Here is a 21,262-nt window from a genome sequence, read left to right as displayed (position 1 = left end):
ACCGAAAAGGTGCTAATACACTTTGAACATATAACTTTACATGTGTTTAAATGTGAAATTATACTGAGTTTCTCAGATGTAAAGGGCTACATTAACAAATTCAATGGATGGTATGAAAGAACAGTAAACACAATACCAAGAAAGAAAAAATTGAAAATGTGTGATTTTAAGGTTCCTGAAGGTGAGGAGGTCTGCTTGTGTCTTCAGAAGGGGTTGGACTGAGTTCCAAAACTAGCTGTGGCAACAGAGAAGGACTGTTTCAATGCCAGAGATGTTTTCAGTTTCCAGAGAAAGAGGGACTTATTTACATGGCCTTTGTGCCACCCGAATGTCACTTTTCCCATGTTAAAAATGACGCAAACGTGGTGCAAGGGGCTTGTAAATAAGCCCCAGAGTGTCTTCACTCTCTGGTCCATTCAGTCAGGGCCTGACAGGGACCCAAAGATGCCCTGGCAAATGTTGTCAGACCAGCTCCTATTTAGTACATAGCGAGCAAGCCTGACAACTACAAGTGGAGGGTTTTGCCCCCCATGAAAATGTGGGAACAGATTCAATGACTGTGCATGAAACAACACATTTTTCATGATATATTCAATTGTTCTTGTTTTTAAAGCATAGTAAATGATGACTTTATAGTGCACCAGGACATGGCAGTCTTTATTGGGGATCTTCCATTATTCCCTCACTATCACCATCCCACAGTGCCTCACATCTCTCCATACCCCATCTTTCACATGTATTTCATTTGTTCTATAGCGCCTTTCATACAAGTGTAGGGTGTTGGAGCATTTTACATCACATACACATACAGCGACAATGTGTAAATCAGTGTATAGAAAATGTTACATAGGACAAAAGGGACTACAAGGTGTGGGATTCACACGTCATCCATACTGCTAGGCATTTCTTAAGAGTGCTCGGTCTGGGGAAGCACATACTCAGGATTCAGAAAGTAACACAGTGGTTAGGGTTGACTTTACTAAAAAGAATTCATTTCTACCCAAACAAACCGTTTTTAGCAAAATAAGGATAATGAAAGACTGGGAAAAAAACATAACTTTCTAACCTAGATTATGATTGTAACTTATTGTTAGAAACTGGGTCTCTAGTTGGCAGAGGTATGCACCCTGTCCAGGTTTGGACCACAATCCTAGTCTGGGTAAGTCAGATACACACTGAAAATTAACCTGGGTTCTCCCTCTGGTAGTTTGGCACAGAGCAGTTAGGTTTAACTAAAGAGGCAATGTGGAAATTATGAGTGCAACACTTCAAACAGTAAATCTGTGAAAATAACACACACAAAATATTCCACTCCAGGTTAGAAAAATAAAGCTTAATATAATGAACAAAACAAGACCTAAAGAACAAAAGTCCAATAAAGTCTGTATATAAAAGCACAAAGCTCTAACTGTGGTTAACTGGCCATGCCTTTCGAGGACAAAGCCACATGTTCAGGCTGTGATGGAGCACGGGCCAGCTACAGGAACCCACTTGGGGTGCTAAACACAGTAACCTAAATCCTGGTATGCAGGTTGTGCGGTGTTGCTTTGCGGGCTTCGCTGCAGTTCTGATGAGTATCACTGAGAGCAGAGCACCTTAGGCCCATTTCCAAGGACTGGGCTGGTACCATCTGGCAGTGCAGACTCACTTATGGTAGAGTCCAAGAGCAGGGCCAGGTTGGTTGGAAGCATTTGTGTCTATAACACTTCAGAAAACAGGACACCAGTCAGATGGTCCTTCGAATCACCCTGGGTTCTGGGTTGTAGAGATAAGGACCTGTCCTTTTCACTCCCAGGCAAGGGGCATCAGGTCAGCACAGCAAAGCAGCAGTCCATCAGTGTCAGTCCTAGAAGCATTACAGCAGTCCTTCTTCCTGGAAAGGTGTCCACAGGTCCAGAAGTGTACTGAAGTGGTGGTACCTGAGGTCTAGTATTTACGCTTTGGAGACCTTGTTCTGGAAGGTGGGAGAAGCATCTAGATAGTGGCTTTGAAGTGAGGGGAATTTCCCTCCTCCTCTGCCGTGGCTCTGAGCTGGTTAGAGTGAAAATACAGGGTTGTTAGGCCTGTTGTGTGGAGACAGGGCACAGCCTATTCAGGTGCAAGTGAGGCTGTGTTTAGCTCCGCGTCCCCATCAAGCCAGTTAATGGCCCATTAAGGCTCATTAAGTCACACCTAAAGTCCCATTGTGTGTGGCTGTCTGGAGGGAATGCACAGGGTCCAGGGGTCACCCACTCCAGATGTGTATTCAGAGACAGGCATAAGGCACAGAAGGTTAAAGTAAGAAATTGCCAACTTTCTAAAAGTTGCATTTTCAGACTTGCAACTTAAAATGTGACTTTACCATAAGTTGGAATTTTATACTGAGAATCCAGATGCTCCAAATTTAAAATGTCTATCTTTTTTCAATTGGAAATTAAACTTATAAAATGTAAGAAGACAATCCCAATGTTAACCTATGGGACAAATAGGCCTTGCAGTAGTGAAAAATGAATTTAGTAGTTTTTCACTACCAGGACATGTAAAACTTAAAAGTACATGTCCAACTTTTTAAATATACTGCACCCTGCCCTTAGGGCTGTTCAGGGTCTAACTTAGGGGTGACGTATATGTACAGGAAAAGGACAGTTTGAGCCAGGAAAGAGGGTTAACTTTGCAGGTCGAAATAGCAGTTTAAAACTGCACAAACAGGCTCTGCAATGGCAGGCCTGAGATATATTTACAGGGCTATTGAAGTGGGTGGCACAAGCAGAGGTATTATTTCATTAACAGCCCCATGGCACATGTCGTGCACTTTACAAGGTTCTTAAAAGGCAATTAAATATGTCAACTGTGGACAAGCCAATGTTACCATGTTTTAAATAGAGAGCACATGGCCTTTAGCACTGATTAGCAGTAGTAAAGAGCCTGGAGTCCAAAAGCCAACAAAAATGAGGTCAAGAAAAAGGAGAGGAGGAAGACAAAAAGTCTGAGGGTGTCCCTGCAGAAAGGGTCAGGTCAAACATGTATGAACAGCACAATAACAAACGGATCTCTGTGATAGAAGCTGTACCCACTGAGCTATGCATATAAAATACTGTTTCGTGATCTGCATAGTACACACTATTAGTGGCAGGTAAATTAACTCTCTATGCTACCTTAGATGAGTCAAAGCTGCCACATGACAAATCTCCAATCAGCAGGTACATTACTCACCAGAGTTATCTTGGCACATTTATTGTTGCCTGAAAACTATTGGATGCACTAAGAACTCTGCAGTGCTTTTAAAACTGCTGCACTGCTACAAAACTGTCCTGCAGTAACAAAAGCATTCCCCACCCTTCCAGCCTCACTGGGAAATGCACAATGACCGTTATGGCCACTCCAGCTTTGCATTTAGTGCTCTGGATATACTAACCAGAGTTGTCAATTAAGTTAGGTTTCCCAAGTAAGAGTATCTTGTACATCAGACATCAGATTTAAAATGATATACTAACTTGGTTACCTCCATGAGAGACTATCCTATAGTACTTTAAAAACCAAAAGATTGATGGCCCACATGCATCAAGCATTTTTGGAGTCGCAAACGGTGCGATTCCTTAAAATCGGCCGTTTGCGATTCCAAAAGTGCTTTTTGGGATGCATGAAGCAATTTTAGAATTCGTAACATTTTTGCCAGTTCTAAAATTGCGATTGCTTTTAAGAAGTCGCAGATGTGCGATTTCTTGAAAGCAATGCATCATTACTTTTAAAAGTGTGAAATCGCAATTAGGGTGTCAAATTTACCGAGTGATTGAACCACTCGGTAAATTTGGAAAAAGTGTTTAAAATGCTGAAAATGCTTTTTTTTCAACATTCATGTTACGGACACACATGTCCTTAGGACATGTGTGTGTGAAACATGATGCGAAAAATAACATTTCAGGGGTGCATGGGGGGGTTCTTTGGACCCCCCCCCTGCACCCATGAAATTTTCAAAGTGCCACTCGCAATTTGCTAATGCCTTCCAATTGACTCCTATGGGCCTTTTGGCCCATAGGAATCAATGGGAATTGCGAAAATTAACTTAAGAATTCGGTATTTATTTGGGATTCGGTAAAAATTGCGACTTTTACCGAATCACAAATGAATACCGAAAATAATGATGCATAGCATTTTGCAATTCTTAATTTGCGATTCGTTATTTTTCGCAAATTAAGAAGTGCAAAATATCTCAATGATGCATGTGCCCCGATGTGTCTTGACTCCTCTCTTGACATAGCTTCAAATGATGTCTGTTGCTCAATGCTATCCCATAAATTGAGCTTAATGGATTCCATAATTGATCAGATATTCAGATGAACTGGCCTTTATCAGAACGAGTTTTCTCATGGCCATTTTGGGTCTAGCAAGCTATTGCTTCAATTGGGTTTATTACCTAAAATATTAAGAAAGTCTATCCTTATACGTGTTATGTCTAGAAAATGGAAGTGTCCTATACTTTATAAGTCTTTCTTGTGTTTAGTAGGATGTGGGAAGACAGTATATGTGGTTTTCTGTGCCAACGTTGAAAGAAGCGGTAAACCTACCGACATAATGAGAGTAAATTGCTCAGTGCCCATTGGTAGGCTTCAAGAGAAATTAGAGAAAGCATATGCCAAACAACTTTGCTTACTTGTGAAGAATGCTAGTTGGTCAGATTGCTTCAAATTGGAGGCATTATAATAAGAGAAAAAATAAAGAAACATTGGGCCTTATTTATGAGGCCTTGCGACAGTTGTGCGCTTCCGTTGCGCCCTTTATGTGACGTATCGGTGGCGTAAAACAAACCCCCTGTTGCGCCCTCTTTACAAAGTGACGCATCTAAGCAGATGCGTCACTTTGTAAACCCCTGCGCTAAATTATACCTGCGTCAGGTATAATGTATGCAGGGTGGGCGTTCCCACGTAAGTAAGCCTCGAAGAAGTGGCGCAGTGCAATCTACGAGATTTCACTGCACCACTTCTAGAGTGCAAATGCGTCAATATATTACGCCTGTCTCACAGCAGGCGTAAGACTGACGCAGGCCCTTTCAGATGGGGCTTTCCCCATGTGAAAGGACACATTGCTGGAGTTGCATCACTTTTGTGACACACTCCAGCAATGCGTCACTTTTGCGCCTACAAATACATCAGAAATACTGATATATCTGTAACTCCTTGAGACATGATGCGTCATAGAGTAAAGATGACGCATCCATCATGTCGCAAGGAGGGCGCACTGAGAAGTGATGCATAGCTGTTTTCACGCAGCGATGCGTCACTTCTCATAATAAATGAGGCCCATTGTTTCTATGTAGTGATGGTTAAGACTGTGGGAACTGAATACCATAATATAAAAGATTAGTGAGGTGTTGCTTCATAATTGCTTATGGTTTTGAGATTAGAACAGTGGGTGCAGTAGCAGTCTCCCAACTTAGCAGAATTTGGTTAAAATTATTTTCTTCGTAAGACATTGGGCTATTGGTTGAGGGGGGTGAAACCCTACTCAAGCAGAACCCACAATCTTTGTCAGGGTGAGGCACAAGCAACCCCAAAATTAACCTATGCTCCATCCTCTGCTATCTTGGCACACAGCAGAATGGCTTAGCTTAGAGGCAATGTGTAACGTTTTAATGCAGCACTTCTGACAGTAATGAAGTGAAAACACAACCCAACAAAAATCTCACACCAATTTAGAAACGTGGAGTGACTATTATTAAATAAACAAAGACCAAAATGACAAAAATTCATTTAGCAGAACCAAGTATATGCAAGTTTAAAGATTTAAATGGAAATGGCACCAAAAAGTGGAAAATGTTATCTGTGGATATCTGATGGCACAGGACAAGAACAAAGTCACAAGTTCAGGCTGACTGTGATAGAGCATGGGCCAGTTACAAGGACCATGTTAGGCCCACTGAAAAAGAGTACCTTAAATTGCGTTCTGGAGCATTGAGAGATTTTACTTCGAGGATGTGTCGCATGGCCGAGAGGATGCATCGGTTCCGAGGAGCTGGGGACCTGCAATATGAGATCCTGCATCACTGTTTAAGATCCCGTCGAGGAGGTCTTGCAATGCAATGTCCGACATTGAGGATGTTTTGTGCAGTGGATGTGGTGTGTCAGTTTCGAAGAGCTGAGAGGCTACGCTGCGTAAACCTGTGTCATCATTGAAACTGCCATTGATAAAGGATTTTCAATGCTAAGGCCTTTGTCAGTGAAGCTTTGCACTGCAGTGGTTCCGGTGCAGGATCGATGAGGAGTCTTTGTGCTAGGAGAAAATTCGAAGCAGAGATGATGCATCAGTTGTGAGGGGATGCATCATGCAGCAAAGGCGATGCACTGGGTCTGCTGGAGATAATCTGCTCCACATAGGAGATTAGTCAGTTCTGATGGATCTACAGATGGGTGGGCAGCGCACCTTCAGGCCACTTCCAAGAGTCCAGGACTGGGGTGGCACCCCTTGGTAGGATAGGACTCACAGATGGCAGATTCAATGTGCAGGTTTAAGGTTGTTAAGTCCTTCTGTCCCTGAGGGCTGTTGTCAGGAGGCCAGCCAACTAGACCTTGAGACACTTTGGGGTCCTGGATTCAATGGGATGCCGGTATAGTTCTTCTCACCAAGTCAGGAGTACAGCAGGCTAACAAAACAGGGCAGCAGTCCTTCAAAGCAGCAGTCTAGCAGAGTGGCAGTCATTTTAACAGCACAGCAGTCTTTATTCCTGACAGAGTATCCACAGGTCCAGAAGTGTACTGAAGAATTGTTATCTGGGAGTCCAATATTTATACCACAACATTCCATTAGAATGGGAGAAGCTTGTAAAAGTCTCCCTTTGAAGTCCCAGGCATTGTGCTTTCTCTGTCTTGGCTCTAGACTAACTACAGGGGCTATGTAGCCTTTCGTGTGGTGGCAGGACACACGCTATTCAAGTGTAAGTAGGGCTGTGCCCAGCTGTGCCCTCTCATCCTGCCAGTGATGGCCCGCCCAGGTGCACCTAAGCTCCTCATTTTGTGTGGCTTTTTAGGAAGAATACACAAAGCCCAACTGTCAGTTAAACCCAGTCATGTGACCCAGAGGCAGGATATGGGCACTAAATGGCTACTGCAGAAAAATGACAACTTTCTAACAGCTGTACTTTCACATTTGTAAATTAAAATATGACTTCACCATTAGAGAGAACTGTTGCATTATAGTTTCAAAGACACCAAACAAGGGGTGGACATAATTCCGCAGAGTTACAGAAAACTTCTGTGAGATAATGCTGTGTTCCATAAGTGTGTTGAACTCGGCATGTCACTGCTCATTCTTATTTTTAGCACTGGGAGCTTGTTCCACACTGTAAAATCAGCACAAACTGCACCATGCAGTGTGCCGGATGGTACTGCACCAATCTGCCACTCGAGCATATTTTCTACTCGAGCTGCAGTTTACTCAGCATGAACATTTGCGATCTGCCAAAACCGCCCGTGTTGAGAAATCTGGCTGGAAGTCGTTCCAGCACCCAAAAATCATACTAGGGGGCACAAATTCTCACTTGCCGATTTAGCATTGATGAGCAGCACGCGAGAAAAAACTCTGCTGCGGTTGGCGGAGTTTTGCTGAAATTCAGCGTCCCAAGCAGAACGCAGTGTGTACAAAACTCTGCCCACTCTGCCAAACATAAACTGGTTGCCTGCTCCAATTTGGAAATATCACTTAGTCAATATATTAAAGTAATTCCATCATTAGCTTATGGGATAGATAGGCCTTGCTTTAGTGAAAAACATATTTAAGACTTTTTGACTACTAAGATGTGTAAAACTAAAAGACACATATACACTTTTTAAGTACACTGCACCCTGCCTTCTGGGCTGTCCAGGGCCTTCCCTATGGGTGATATATATCCATAAAAAATAAGGTTTGGACCTGGTAAAAGGTTTTTTCGCGAGGTCTATAGGGCAGTTTAAAACTGCACACACATGCTGCAATGGCAGACCGGACACATGTTTACAGGACTGCTTAAGTGGATGTCACAATCAGTGATGCAGGCCCACTAGTGGCATTTAATTTACAGGCCCTGGGCCGTTTTACTAGGCACTTACAGTAAATTAAATATGCCAATTGGCCATAAGCCTATTCTACCATGTTTTAAGGAGAGAGCACAAGCACTTTAGCACTGGTTAACAGTGATAAAGTGTACAGAATCCTTTTTTCAGAAAAAATGAAATCAGCAAGAAGGAGGGTTGAGGACAAAAAGTTAGGGTACCACAACACCACGGGTGACAGGTTTAACACTCTCTGCTTATCCTTGAATTCCAGAAGAGGTTGGCAAGTGTTTTACAATAAGCTTGGTTGTGATAATATAACCTAGGAATGACTGACTAATGCAATTGTCAGTTGTAAGTGGATTAGATCGAGCAAACTAATTCAAATCCTTGGTTATTCAAAATCCCCTCAGAGGGGACATAAGTTAGTTCTAGAACATCAAAGAAACAAGTAGTATCTACTGCATGCCCCTACTGGATAAATATTGTTTTCATTATTTTAGTTCCCCCGCCCTGCTACTCCCTATTGCCCTTAAAGTAAGAAAGGGCGTGTCTCATGTTTGTATCTCATTTTGTATAAGAATGAATGAACCATTTATGACTTGGGCCCTTACTTAGTTTGGTACGTTATACTACTTCACAAAAATGGTTGATGTCCCTTCCACACGGTGGTTGAAGTGAGCAGATTAGAGGGGCATGACATGCTCATGCTTTTCTAATTTCAGGAAGACAGTTTCCTTACTTTTCTATGTAAAGGAAACCCTCCTGGAATGGTTAAGTCCGAGAGTTGAAATGCTACAACTGAAGTGAAGGCAGGGAGTCTCCTGTGCTGTGAAACAAATGGAAGGGCAGACAGCTAAATAAGCCATCTTACCAGGGTGCCTGCTTGCCTGCAAGAAATGTAAATGTGTGCGTGTTAATCTGCAATGGTAAAGGGTTATTGAAAGCCAGTATTGGCTTTAATTGATGGAATCACTTGAAGTTTCCTGATAACACCGAATTATTATTTTTGAGTGGTGTTGCACGGGAGTTACCAGCTGAGCTGTGAAGTGTCTGCTTTTAAATAACAGTCATACAACCTGGGTATTACTAAAACATATATTTTGGAATCCTTAATCTTTTGGCATATTTTATAGCTGTCTATCTTCTAGTATGTGTAATGCAAGTTTAAAATAATGACTTACATATTCACAGTGCTTTATGTCACAGACTGGGACCTTGCAGAACTAAGATACACAAGCCACTATTCTCCACTGCACCAAGCAGGGTTCAATTCTGTGGTTTTCTGGCTACAGACATAGACCTTTGCAGTGCATTAACTAATATACATTTAATAATGTACGATAGAGCATTAACCACTGATTAACTTAACTAACATTTATTTTAAACTGCATTATTTTATATTTAAATTCCTAAAAGTGAAAGACCAAAAAAGTTACAGAATTCTTTGTTTTGTGCTCAGCATTACAGTTCCGATACTTTTTTAATGCACTCCGACCACTGCATTCATAGTATTACAAGTACATTATAGCCCATGACATTTGTAATGCAGTGGACCTATACCTGTCATGTTTTGATAGAAAATACTGTCTGCAAACTATATATAAGGTCCTTAGTGCGCTCAAAATAATTTGACAAATATTTCAATATGTTTTCTGAATGGCAATATTGTGTATGAGAATACCAAAACAAAAGCAACTGCCACGAGGTCTAACCAGTGGTGGCTCTTATGCAATGGTGGGGAGCATCGCCCCACTGGCTCATAGTAGGCAGCTGAAAAATAAAACAATATCTTTCAGCTGCTGGCTCTGATCCAGTGTGTTTAGGAAGGGGGTGCGTGCGATGTGAGGGGAGAGGAGAGGAGGAGTGGTATGTGCACTTGCAAGTGCGCATGTCAGTTTGGCCGGCCGTCTTAGGCCGGACAAACTGACACACACACTCTGCTTTCTCCAACCCAGGCTGTATTGTACAGCACAGACTCCCTGTGCCTGAGCGAGCGTCTTTTCAGCCCACTCAGGCCAATCCCTGCACTGCTCTATTAGCCTGAGAGCAGCGCAGGGATTGCACAGGGAGTTTGTGAGAAGCTGTGAGAGGCAAAGCGGCCGTCATCATGAGGTACGTTTTTATTTATTAATCCCCTGAGCATTCTCCCCTCACTCCCCCTCCACCCCCTCCTCCCCCCACTTTTAAATGATATCGGCCACCACTGAGTCTGACACAAAACATGCTCTGGAATATAGTTCTTTTTGCTTCCCATAAAATCCAATGACACTGTGTCGACTCTGTTCAACCCATCTGCTTTATGATGGCCCTTTTTATTTCATGATTGTTTTCCTTTCTAGGGGACAAATATGGCATCTTTCTGAATAAGATGCAATGTTAACAGCAAGAAGAGTGTCAATCAAACACCAATCAAAATGCTTCTCAACACAACTTGTAAAGGCATGCACGGAAGCTCATTCTTTTTTTTAAAAACATGCACATACATCACACTGTATCTCTCTCTAATATGAACTTTGAAAAATTGAACAAGACCATGTTCAAGTCGTTGATTTTCTAAAGCTAATCAAATAATATCTTGTTAGCTGCTTATATTTTCACAGATTTGTTTTGTTCATTTGCTGCATGGCTTGTATCTGCTAATGTGAATTTTCTATGAATATTGCTAGTGAAATGCAATCTCTTGTGAGTCTTGGCTCAGTGGCTGCATTAAACAAATACAAATGTAAATGCCTAAAATGAAGTGTCAGTATGAATTGATGTCAACAGTTAAATGCAAAGAAACTTTTCTCTTGCTTCATTTGTTCATGCACCCAGGTACATTCGAGGCGGAGGAGAGTTTTTTTTTATCACAACACCGCCTTTTGTGGATTATGTTGTCAAATACAAATATATTGGCCGTTCTAAGGAGCTGTATATCTGAAGCTACCGCCGTGCTATCCGAAGAATATATCTAAGATAATATACAAGGCAAATGTTGTATATGGCGACCCATTGCATATAACATATTAATTAACATTTCAAATAATGTTTTTCTTTATTTCATATGATTATAGTTGCCATAGGGACTTTCTTCACGTGAGTGTAACATCCATGTCTGTCCATATTCTTTTTCAGTTATTTATGCCGCTTTTCTGAAGCAGTCTCCTGTCCAGATTAATTCATTTCCTCCTGAAGGCTAACTTTTGTTTTCTTGTTGGAACCTGGGTACAGGGTCGTTTTTCATTAGGGCTTTTTATTCTGATGTCAGAGACCCTTAACATGTGCACTCTCGTGTTAACACTTGTGCCCAGGACTCCAAGTCGGCCGTGGATAGTGTTTGTGTCAAATTGCAGCTGTGGCGAAAATCTGAATTGGGGAAATTTGCTTTTTTCGGGTTGCCTGTGAAACAAGATCTGTATTTTCTGCAAGTGAAGTAAAAAATAGCCAGACAAAGCCAACTCAGTTTCCCAGCATCACACTACCGCGGTCAAACGCTTGTCTGACTCATTAGTGCAGTTTCGGTCAACTGCAATAAACACAGATGGGGCGACAGGCCCACTGACGGGCACTGATAACAAGCATTGAAAATGCAATAGGTCTCGCCCTCGTTTAAGTTTAAGCAATTCTGTTTGTAATTAGGTAGTTTTTTACCTTTGCTTTTATTAGTGTTTTTCAAACTTTCATGTACATAACATGCATATGTATGCATATATGTATATGTATGCATGTATTTATATAGATATGCAGATGTATATATATGTTTAAATATGTATGTACATATACATATATATAAATGCATATGCATATATATATGTGCATATGTGTGCGCGTAGAGAGAGGTAGAGAGGTAAAGGTAGAGAGTAGTAGAGAGAGGTAGAGAGAGAGGTAGAGAATAGAGAGTAGAGTGAGTAGTAGAGAGTGAGTATTAGAGAGTAGTAGAGTGTGTGTAGTAGAGAGTAGTAGAGAGTATAGTAGAGAGTAGAAGAGAGTGAGTAGTAGAGTGTGTAGTAGAGAGTGTAGTAGAGAGTGTAGTAGAGAGTAGTAGAGAGTAGTAGAGAGTAGTAGTAGAGAGTGAGTAGTAGAGGAGTAGAGAGTGTGTAGTAGAGTAATAGAGAGTGTGTAGTAGAGAGTAGTAGGAAGTGTGTAGTAGAGAGTGTAGTAGAGAGTGTGTAGTAGAGAATAATACAGAACAGTAGAAAATAATAGAATAGTAAAGAATAGTGAGTGTGTAGTAGAGAGTAGTGAGTGTGTAGTAGAGAGTGTGTAATAGAGAATACTAGAGAGTAGTGAGTGTGTAATAGAGAATAGTAGAGAGTAGTAGAGTGTGTAGTAGAGAATAGTAGAGAGTAGTAAAGAGTGTGTAGTAGAGAATAGTAGAGAGTAGTAGAGAGTAGAGAGTAGAGAGTGTGCAGTAGAGAATAGCAGAGAGTGTGTAGTAGAGTGTGTAGTAGAGTAGTAGAGAGTGTGTAGTAGAGAGTGTGTAGTAGAGAGTAGTAGTGTACGAACAAGAGAGTAGTTCTTCAGTTATGATTTGGTTTTAATTGCTTTAAAGTGTTTTTATAAATCCCATTTGGGAATGTCTCATAGTAAATTACCAGTTAAAAAAATGTAAAAAATGCAAATGGATGTTGCCTTTATTATGTTTTAAACCATTGGTTGAACTGCTTGGTGCCTCTAACTTGGGAAGCAGGTTTGAGTCCCGGCGTCGGCTCAACATCCTGTTATTAAGGGCAAATCTCTTAATCTTCCTGTGCCTCAAACAAGGATTGAGTGACCTTGTGTAATGTAACTGGCTCTTGTGTGAAGCACTTCAATACCTTTGGAGCCAGTTCGCCGCTATATAAAACTATTTAAAAAAAACATAAACCTCCAACAGGAGCCAACAGCTCGATTCAAGGCCAGCGGCACCAACTGGAGTTAACATCTCTATCAATGAACGAATTACAGCACCGCCTGCGGCTCAGAGCTCCAGCCGGGACATGCAGCTTCACCCAGGGCTTCCCACAGCCCCACTCGGGCTTAGAGCTCCCTATGGGTCTGCTGCTTCAGCCGGGGCTCACCACAGCTCCACTCGGGCATAGAGATCCCTGTAGGCCTGCAGCTTCAATCAGGGCTCACTACAGCTCCACTCTGGCCCTACAGCTTCAATCAGGGCTCACTACTGCTTTACTCTGGCACTACAGCTTCAACCAGGACTCACTACAGCTTCATTCGGGCTTAGAGCTCCCTCTTGGACCACGTCTTCAATCAGGGCTCACTACAGCTCCACTCGGACATAGAGATCCCTGTTGGTCTGCAGCTTCAACCAGGGATCACTACAGATCCACTAGGGCTCAGACATCCCTCTGGGCCTACAGCTTCAACCAAGGCTCACTACAGCTCCACTCGGGCTTAGAGCTCCTTCTAAGGCTTGCAGCTTCACCCAGGGCTCACCACACCTCCACTCTGGCCCTACAGCTTCACCCAGGGCTCACTACAGCTCCACTCGGTCTTAGAGATACCTCTGGGCCTACAGCTTCAACCAGGGCTTACCACAGCTCTAACTGGGACATGCAGCTTCACCCCAGTGCTCACCACAGCTCTACTTAGGACTCTTAGACCTTCATCGGGAGAGGTAGCTTCATTGAGAGCTCACAACAGCTCCTCTCGCGGCTTAGATCACTATCCGAGTGCTGCAGCTCCATTCAGCGCCCGCCAGAGCTCGACCCAGGGGCATGGAGTAATAATAAGAACCAAAGGCCACTACAGCTGCCTTTGGTGCCTACAGCTCCACCCAGAACCTGCGCCTCCACCCAGGGCCAGCAGCTCCGATCCATTCCAGCGCACACTGCTCAACCAAATGCCCGCCACAGCACCTCCTGAGGCCTACAGCTTCTCTAACTGTCCATAGCATACCGCACTCCCCTCCACCTATCCAGGATCTGCAGCTCAGTGACCCAGCGCCTACAGCTCCATACATTCAATGTACACAGCTCCAAGCAGTGCTCAGAGCCCACAGGTCCCCCCATTGCCTACAGCTCCACCTAGGGCCCACCTCCTCCAGGAAGTGAGCGTAGCTCCTGCTGAATAAGGTAGGCACAGCTCCACCCAGCGCCCACAGCTCCACCGATGGCCAACTACAGCTCTACCACAACCCAGAGGTCACAGCTTCACCCAGTGCCCTCCAGGGCCCCAACAAGTACATGGCACCAGCCAGGATCCGCGGATCTCCTCTTTATGTACCCAAAGCTCCACCAGGTCCTCCTGTGGGGCACACCTACACCAACCCCTACGGGGCCAGGAGTGCCCAACCACTGAACAAAGAGCCCAGAGTGCAGTGCGCGGGTTGCCTTTAGCACCAGTGAAACGGCAACTCGCACAAGTGCACTGTTCGTGACGAGTAGTGCGTTTTCTGTTATTTCATTTTTACAATGCACTAGTACACTCAAGAATGCTTCATGGCGCATCTGTGTGATGTGCCTATTCAGTGCAGGTAATAATAACCCATAAGATAGCTCAGTGAGTTGAGCCTTAGCTAAAGTGATCTCAGTGTATCCATTCGGTTGTTGAACACTGTACGTCAACAGCGATTTTGGGGTCGATACTTATAAAACAGGATTTAAGAGCCGTAGGCGTCTCCAATCATAGGTTGTGCTGCCGAATTGTTCAATAGAAGTATTGCGGTTTATTATCGTTTCAGCACCTCTTAGGAGCGCTCCACCCTGAAGAGCAAAGGGACGTAATGCATCAGCGAAAGCCACAGTAAAAACAAATGGTAAATTAAATAGCACATGATACGCGGTTTCTTTTCATTTTTAGCAAAATGTACTCTGCCAAATATAACATTTAATTAACTTTAAAACCTGTCTGGTGCTAGCAAGTGGCGGCAGTTCTTAGCATGCCTCTTTCACCCCAAAAATTAGTACACTTGTTCCATTTTAATTGGTTTAATTAGGTTGACATTGTCTATTAAACTCAACCCGACTTTGGCAAGGATCGGCAAATAGCAGTTTAATTGTAATCTGCCCCCCCCACACACACACACGCACGTCACCAACCTCAATCAAGGTAGTTATATATATGGGCGCTTCACTGTGTAATTGGCAAGAATCAATCACCTTGAAGTTGAATAACTTGAATAAAGTATTTAATGCTCGATTAACAAAATTAATCGCAATTAAAACATTTACTCACCTAATGTCAGTAAATGGGATGCGTCTGTGTGTGTTGGGAGTAGGGGGGCAAGGACAGAACACCTGGCACTGCTGGGAACAAGTCAAGGGTTGGCGATTAAAAAATCTGCCCCTTAAAAGGAAAACATGCTAACATGAAATAAAGCAATGAAGACGCTCATGTGTGGTGCAAAGAACATCATCATTTCTGTGTGCGTTGGGTCAGAGGCGTGCACAAGAGAATGCGCACTTTGTCAGTTGTTGCAGTGAATGCACCAGGACAGCTAGGGGGAAATGGGGCCTCTGAAGTGGGTCACTTTAATCGATTCCCTTAGCCACGATGAGGGATAACTGTACTGAGGGCCAATTATGTTATATAGTGGGCCCGGCAATGATGGTTCAAAGTGGAGATATGAAGCTCCTATGGCAGATAAGGAGCTCGAAGGCATGGAAGAAATTTGACGAAGATCACACAACTGGGTTCACTGGGCATGAGTTGAAATTCGAGTTTAATTTTTCTGACTTCATTGAACAGATCCTCAAATCACATCATACTTGTACTTCTGGGTCTCAGGCGATGGCGGGGTCAAAGATCAGGTCTTATGCTCCAACGCAAAGTATACTTTGTCACAGGCATTGGGTAGACACGAAGAGTGACATTTGACTGCTTCCAATCAGACCTCCAGGTCCAACGTTTGCTCAACTCCTGTCCAACCGGGTGGAACAGGAGGGCAGCTGAGAGGGTGTGCGCGGTCCTAATCTCTGCATCACCCTCGGATGAGAGGGACAGACAGACAACCAGCTCTCTGGGAAGTTTCGGGAATATTCACTCTTGCCTTCAATTGAACTCACCACAGTACCAGGGTTGAGATGGAAAGATCACTGTTCTAGGGGTGAAGAGGGGCCTGGAGTGTTGTGTCCAAGCCGCCTCCTGTGCTCCCTAAGGGAGGGAGGGAGGGAAGGATAGAGGGAGGACTCAGGAACAGTGGAGGGAGAGGGAGCCGAGGGGGCGAGGGGAGCCCGGGGCAAGCAGGTGGAGCAAGGAGGTGGCCAGCCAGGGAGGGGAGTATGGAGGGCTGGACTGGGGGGGCCAGGGGAGGAGTGTGAGTAGGGGGGGAGGTGGGGAGAGAGATACGGAAACAGCAGCCGCGGAGGTGCAAGGTGACATGTGTGAGACTGTCGGGCTCCCACTTTTACCATATGTGGGGGTGAGGGGCAGGTAAGGGTGTCAGCGGCAGCCCCCGCCCCCCTGCACTGTCCTCACAAGAAGGCTCTCAGAAGTCGCCCTGGGCCGCCGTAGGAGGGAACGGATAGGGTACCGAGAAAATGCGGACTCCAGTGGGAAACAGCACCATGTCACTGCAGACACCTTGCACAGGAAGCAGCAGGAAACGGCACACAGAGGAGAAAGCTGCAACAAAACAACACCAAGCACAGCAGGGAGATGAAACGTGTGTCAGTGGCTGCACGGGCATGTACCACGAAACAGCAATACTAACCAGGGAACAGCAGAAGGAAGAAACGATAACTCTTTATGCACAAGCAGAGACATGCTTCAGTAAAACAACACAAATCCAGAGATAGCAGGCAGCAGAAAACTGTTTTAGTAAAAGCAGAGGCATGACACACAAAACAAGGGCTCGCCATAACATACAGTTTTCTCTTTTTTGGCCGTCCCACTTGGACGGACTGCCCTGCTGGCGTAAAATGTTTTTATCTTCTTTATGGGGCCACCCGTTTCGCCCCATAAAGAAGATAAGAAACCTTTTACACCAGCAGTAAGTCAGGGAACTCCATCCAAATGGGACGGACAACAAAGAGAAAAGTGGACATCAGAGGACACTTTTTTCCAATGGCTGGACACCGTTTACCCTAAACGGTGATGCCAGCCAATGGAAAAGAGGGGCGGGCTTAACCTCGCTAGTAAAATCTACCCTAAAAACATAAGAGCTCGCAAGCGAGACTGTGCATGCGCAGCCTATGCTAGCCGAGACCTAAAAAACAGCAGTGCTCTTAGGTCCAAAGCCAAAGCTGAATGGTGGCCCATTTTATATTGTGTTCGGACCACAATCGAAAGCTCTGGATTTGAGACTGAAGGCACTGCAAGTTTCCTACAGTACCTGTAAGTGAAATAAAGCAATTTTATGTTAAAAAAAAAGATTTACTTACCTGTGTCCTCGCGCTGGGTGCTCCTCTTTATCTCTGCGGCACAGGATCCTCAAGCAATTCATCTCTACCAATCTAGATGCTTCTCTCAGCAGCATGAGAAAAGCCCAAACATTGGCTGGAGTTTAATGGTGTGACACTCCTTAAAGCACTGGGCTTCTGTGCTTGCTCTCCACCCAGCTGTCTGGGACAGCTTGAGTTGGAGGGTTTGAAGTGTGCATGTCAGGCGGGCCATCTCAAGACGGCTGGTCAAAGTGACATGTGCACTTTAAACTAAGTGCACAGTATTCCTATCTGCTGCTGCCACGCCCTCAGACCTGGCTGCTGCCAGCACGAAATACAAAATGGTAATAAATGTTTTTTATTACCATTTTATTTTTCATATCTCCTGCTCTCCAGTGGACGGGTGATGCTTCTCCGCTCTCATGGAGGTGCCGTGGCTGCTCTTGTGCCAGATCAGAAGCTCTTCTTGTACCCGTTCTTCCCTCTGACTCCCTGTCGAGCACTCTATTGTCATTGCTCCCAAATGGGCAGACAGGCTACCCACAGGCTTCCCTCTGGATTCAGGCCCAGTATTTAATTTTGGTGGGCCACAGAACTCTGCCATGGCACATCCTTCTGCTGGAGCTGGAGCTTTCTTTTAGGCTCACTGTCAGAGGGCGGGAAATGTGACTATCTGCATGGTAATTACATTAAGGTAATTAGATTGCCAGACACCTAACCGCACTCCTGAAATAAATTGCATTGATATTAAAATGCGTGACTGAGACCCGAGGGGCATTACAAATGAAAATGGAGGCTTGAATTCAGAAGAGAGTCTCTGAGTGTTCTCAGTTTTTGTAGCTTCCTCACCCAGCTACCAGTACTGACAACTGGTTTGGATGACTTACAATAACTGAAAACTGTCTTGCACTCCAGGTATTTCTCCTGCAGTTCCTATTTCTTCTCAGCTATGCTAGATGCAAATCTTATGAAAAATGTGAATTTGTGCCAGGATTCGCATTAGCTTCCTGAAGATTTACAATACATGCTTTCCCGACTGGAGACACATTTATCCCTCTGGTCTATTCTAATATGTTGTTCTAGCTCCTTCTCTGCTCTCACACACACCAGGGCAGTTGGGGGCCCTTCCTGAGACTTGACGCAGAGAAGTTGTTCACATTATAAGACTATGCCTCTAACCTGTGGAGCATATATGAGGACATTTTCACATGTTTACTTTTAGATCTAGTGATTTGAGCTCAGAGACACACCAAAGTTCAAAAATCTTTGCTAATATGGAACAGGGTAGCACTGGATAAATATCAACGGCTCCTGGCTCATCAGATCCTCTGCTTTTTACGGTCTGGTTTGACAGCGCAGATGTTGCCAGATAAATATGTGAGATCACTAGATAGGGGATTTGGATCTCCTCACACGTTAGGAGCCAGGAGTAGGAGTGCATGTTTTCACTGGACAGAAGCTGTGCTGTTACATAAAAACGTCTTGCCCTCCATGCAGCTGTGATCATTTTGCTTATTTATCCAGCTATCTAATCTTGAACGTTTAGGCGCACACACATGACATTGGAATTCTACTAAAATTTCTTAATTACTAAATAATGTATGTTGTTTTATCTGGCAGTGGCAAATATGGGAGAAGGGCAGTCAACTTACACACATTTTTAGGTCTGGCTTGGCAGTGCAACTGTCACCTGACTTTTTAACGTAAATCAATTCTTTGCTTCTACACAAATACATATATTCCCCAGCTATTAACTTGTAATGCTTCTCATTACCATACAATTTTCCTTTAAAGCCAGACCTATTAGCATTGCCAATGCTTGTTGGCAAATGGAAGGACAAGCCGATCAGAGTATGGTAGCACGACAGAGGTAGACAACGCTCCTTTGAATATTTTGTGTTTGTGCTTGGAGAAGTAGGAAATAAGCTTTATAGTGAAGACTTTAATCATATTTTTTTGGTTGCTTCTCTTTAGAAGATGATCCTAATTTTAAGATCGAAATTTGCATATGTAGATGTATCTTTTATCTTTTTTTCTTCTTAGAAATGCACTCTCCCAGTGTTAGATGACATCACTTCTATTGCTGAACACTGTGACTCTAGAATAAGTAGAATAATAATTCCTACACACACACCTCCTACCTCCCATTCAATAAATAGCAAGTTTTTATGCAGACTCATGCATGTTTTATTTTTTTCTCTAATTTGATTTTAACTGGACTTTATAGTCAAAATAATGTGCTACATACAGCATCTCAATTATCCTCTCAGTGAAATGGTTTGCTCACTCCTTGGAGTTAGGTACACACTGAATCATGTGCCTAATATACCTAACCTTGTGGTTAAACATATGTTTGTGCGCCAGGTGCGTTAACAGACAAAGATACCTTACTATCATTGGAGCAACTGACCTGTTCTGCAGCTTACAGTAAATTCCTAAGTTAGCTCATTGGGAATGAAGCAAGTAACATACAAGGACAGTTTCAATGATATGCTGAACTCACACTTGTGTTGCCAGTTTTTCTCAAGTTTTTATGCAACACATCACAAAGCTTGGCTACTTTTTAAGGTTGTTAAACGTTTAAAATATAACAATCCCACCCACAACCTTCATAACACACCAAGTTCTATATTTTTACAATACACCTTGTTGGCCCTGTATCCCTCTGCCCCTCATTGCACTATATTTTAGTTGGGTACAACAAGGAATCCATCAGGGAAATTCAGGCTGAACCCCCACTCTTAGTAATCTGACTGAAATATGCTCCTACCTCAGTCTGTTGTGCTGTACTGTGCCCAAATGCCTAGATGCATTGAGAAAAGAACCTGATAGCTCATTGTCTGGCTGACATCAGAGGTCAGCAACAATTGTTATCGCAGTGCACTCAAATATTCAAAGGTTTTGTGTTTTAACTGTTTGATTCACTCTGTATCCCAGTCCTGAGCACTGTGTCTGAAAGCGCTGTGCCATCAAAATTACAAGAGTGCCAGGTTTGGAAACACTGCTCCCTAGCTGACAGGCACACTTAGCTTCAAAACTAAAGGATTTTTCATTCAACTTGTATCCATTCCATTAACTATTTATAATGACTCAGAAACTTGTCTTCATTTATCATAATTTTTAATGATTAATCATCAATCTGCAAAATTCTTTTTTTGACTTATTATCATTTGAACTGTAAACACTTCATAACCCAATGCATTTTGGGTCATCCATGACCCTTCATAAAGGGTCTGTGAAAACGAAATGAGAACACAAGCCAGCTGAGTCCAGGCTTTTACAATCAAAACCAAAGGTATTTCTGCAAAATTAGTGACTCTCTCAAGTGCTAGAACACCACATGTATGCAAACAGAGAAATGAACCTGAACCAGGGGTGCAGCTGTTTGGTATGTGTTAAATAAACTGAGAAGCTTTTCTGTAGATTAGCCCTGCTAGTGCAGCCAGTGTATCAGTGAATGTGACCCACTAACTTTCTATAAATGTGTGTTACTTCATGCCACACCCTCAGCCATCCACGCTGTGACTCATTATACTACATGCTCCGTGTGCTCATGACTTTAGTATTAAATGTTTTTATTGATGCTCATGACTTTAAACCAAATTAATATTATTCAGTGAAGACAAAAAAAGTTTATATACCAAAACCCATGCTCTAAAATACAAACCGAACAAGTGAAAGTGTTGTGCTGTGAAATCAGTATGTGCAAAAACATAATCCGTATGTTCATGTGATTTACCCAGTCAGAATTTTTCTGTGACAACATCAATAAACCCTCCTCCTATGGTGCTCTTAGCTATGTGCCTCGCATGCAAGAGTATCAGAGTTCTGTTACGCTTAACCGATGAAGTGAATTGCTCCATATTCCCGTTTAAGGACAGTTAGCCCTAACTACAACCAGCCTCTTAACACCATGGTGTGCCTCCGGTAGTGGGCGGCGTCACAATTAACAAACCTTGT

Source organism: Lissotriton helveticus, chromosome 1_1 (assembly GCF_964261635.1).
Source record: "Lissotriton helveticus chromosome 1_1, aLisHel1.1, whole genome shotgun sequence".
NCBI lineage: Eukaryota > Metazoa > Chordata > Amphibia > Caudata > Salamandridae > Lissotriton > Lissotriton helveticus.
The sequence above is the reverse complement of the archived record's forward strand: the minus strand, read 5'-3'. Positions refer to the sequence as shown.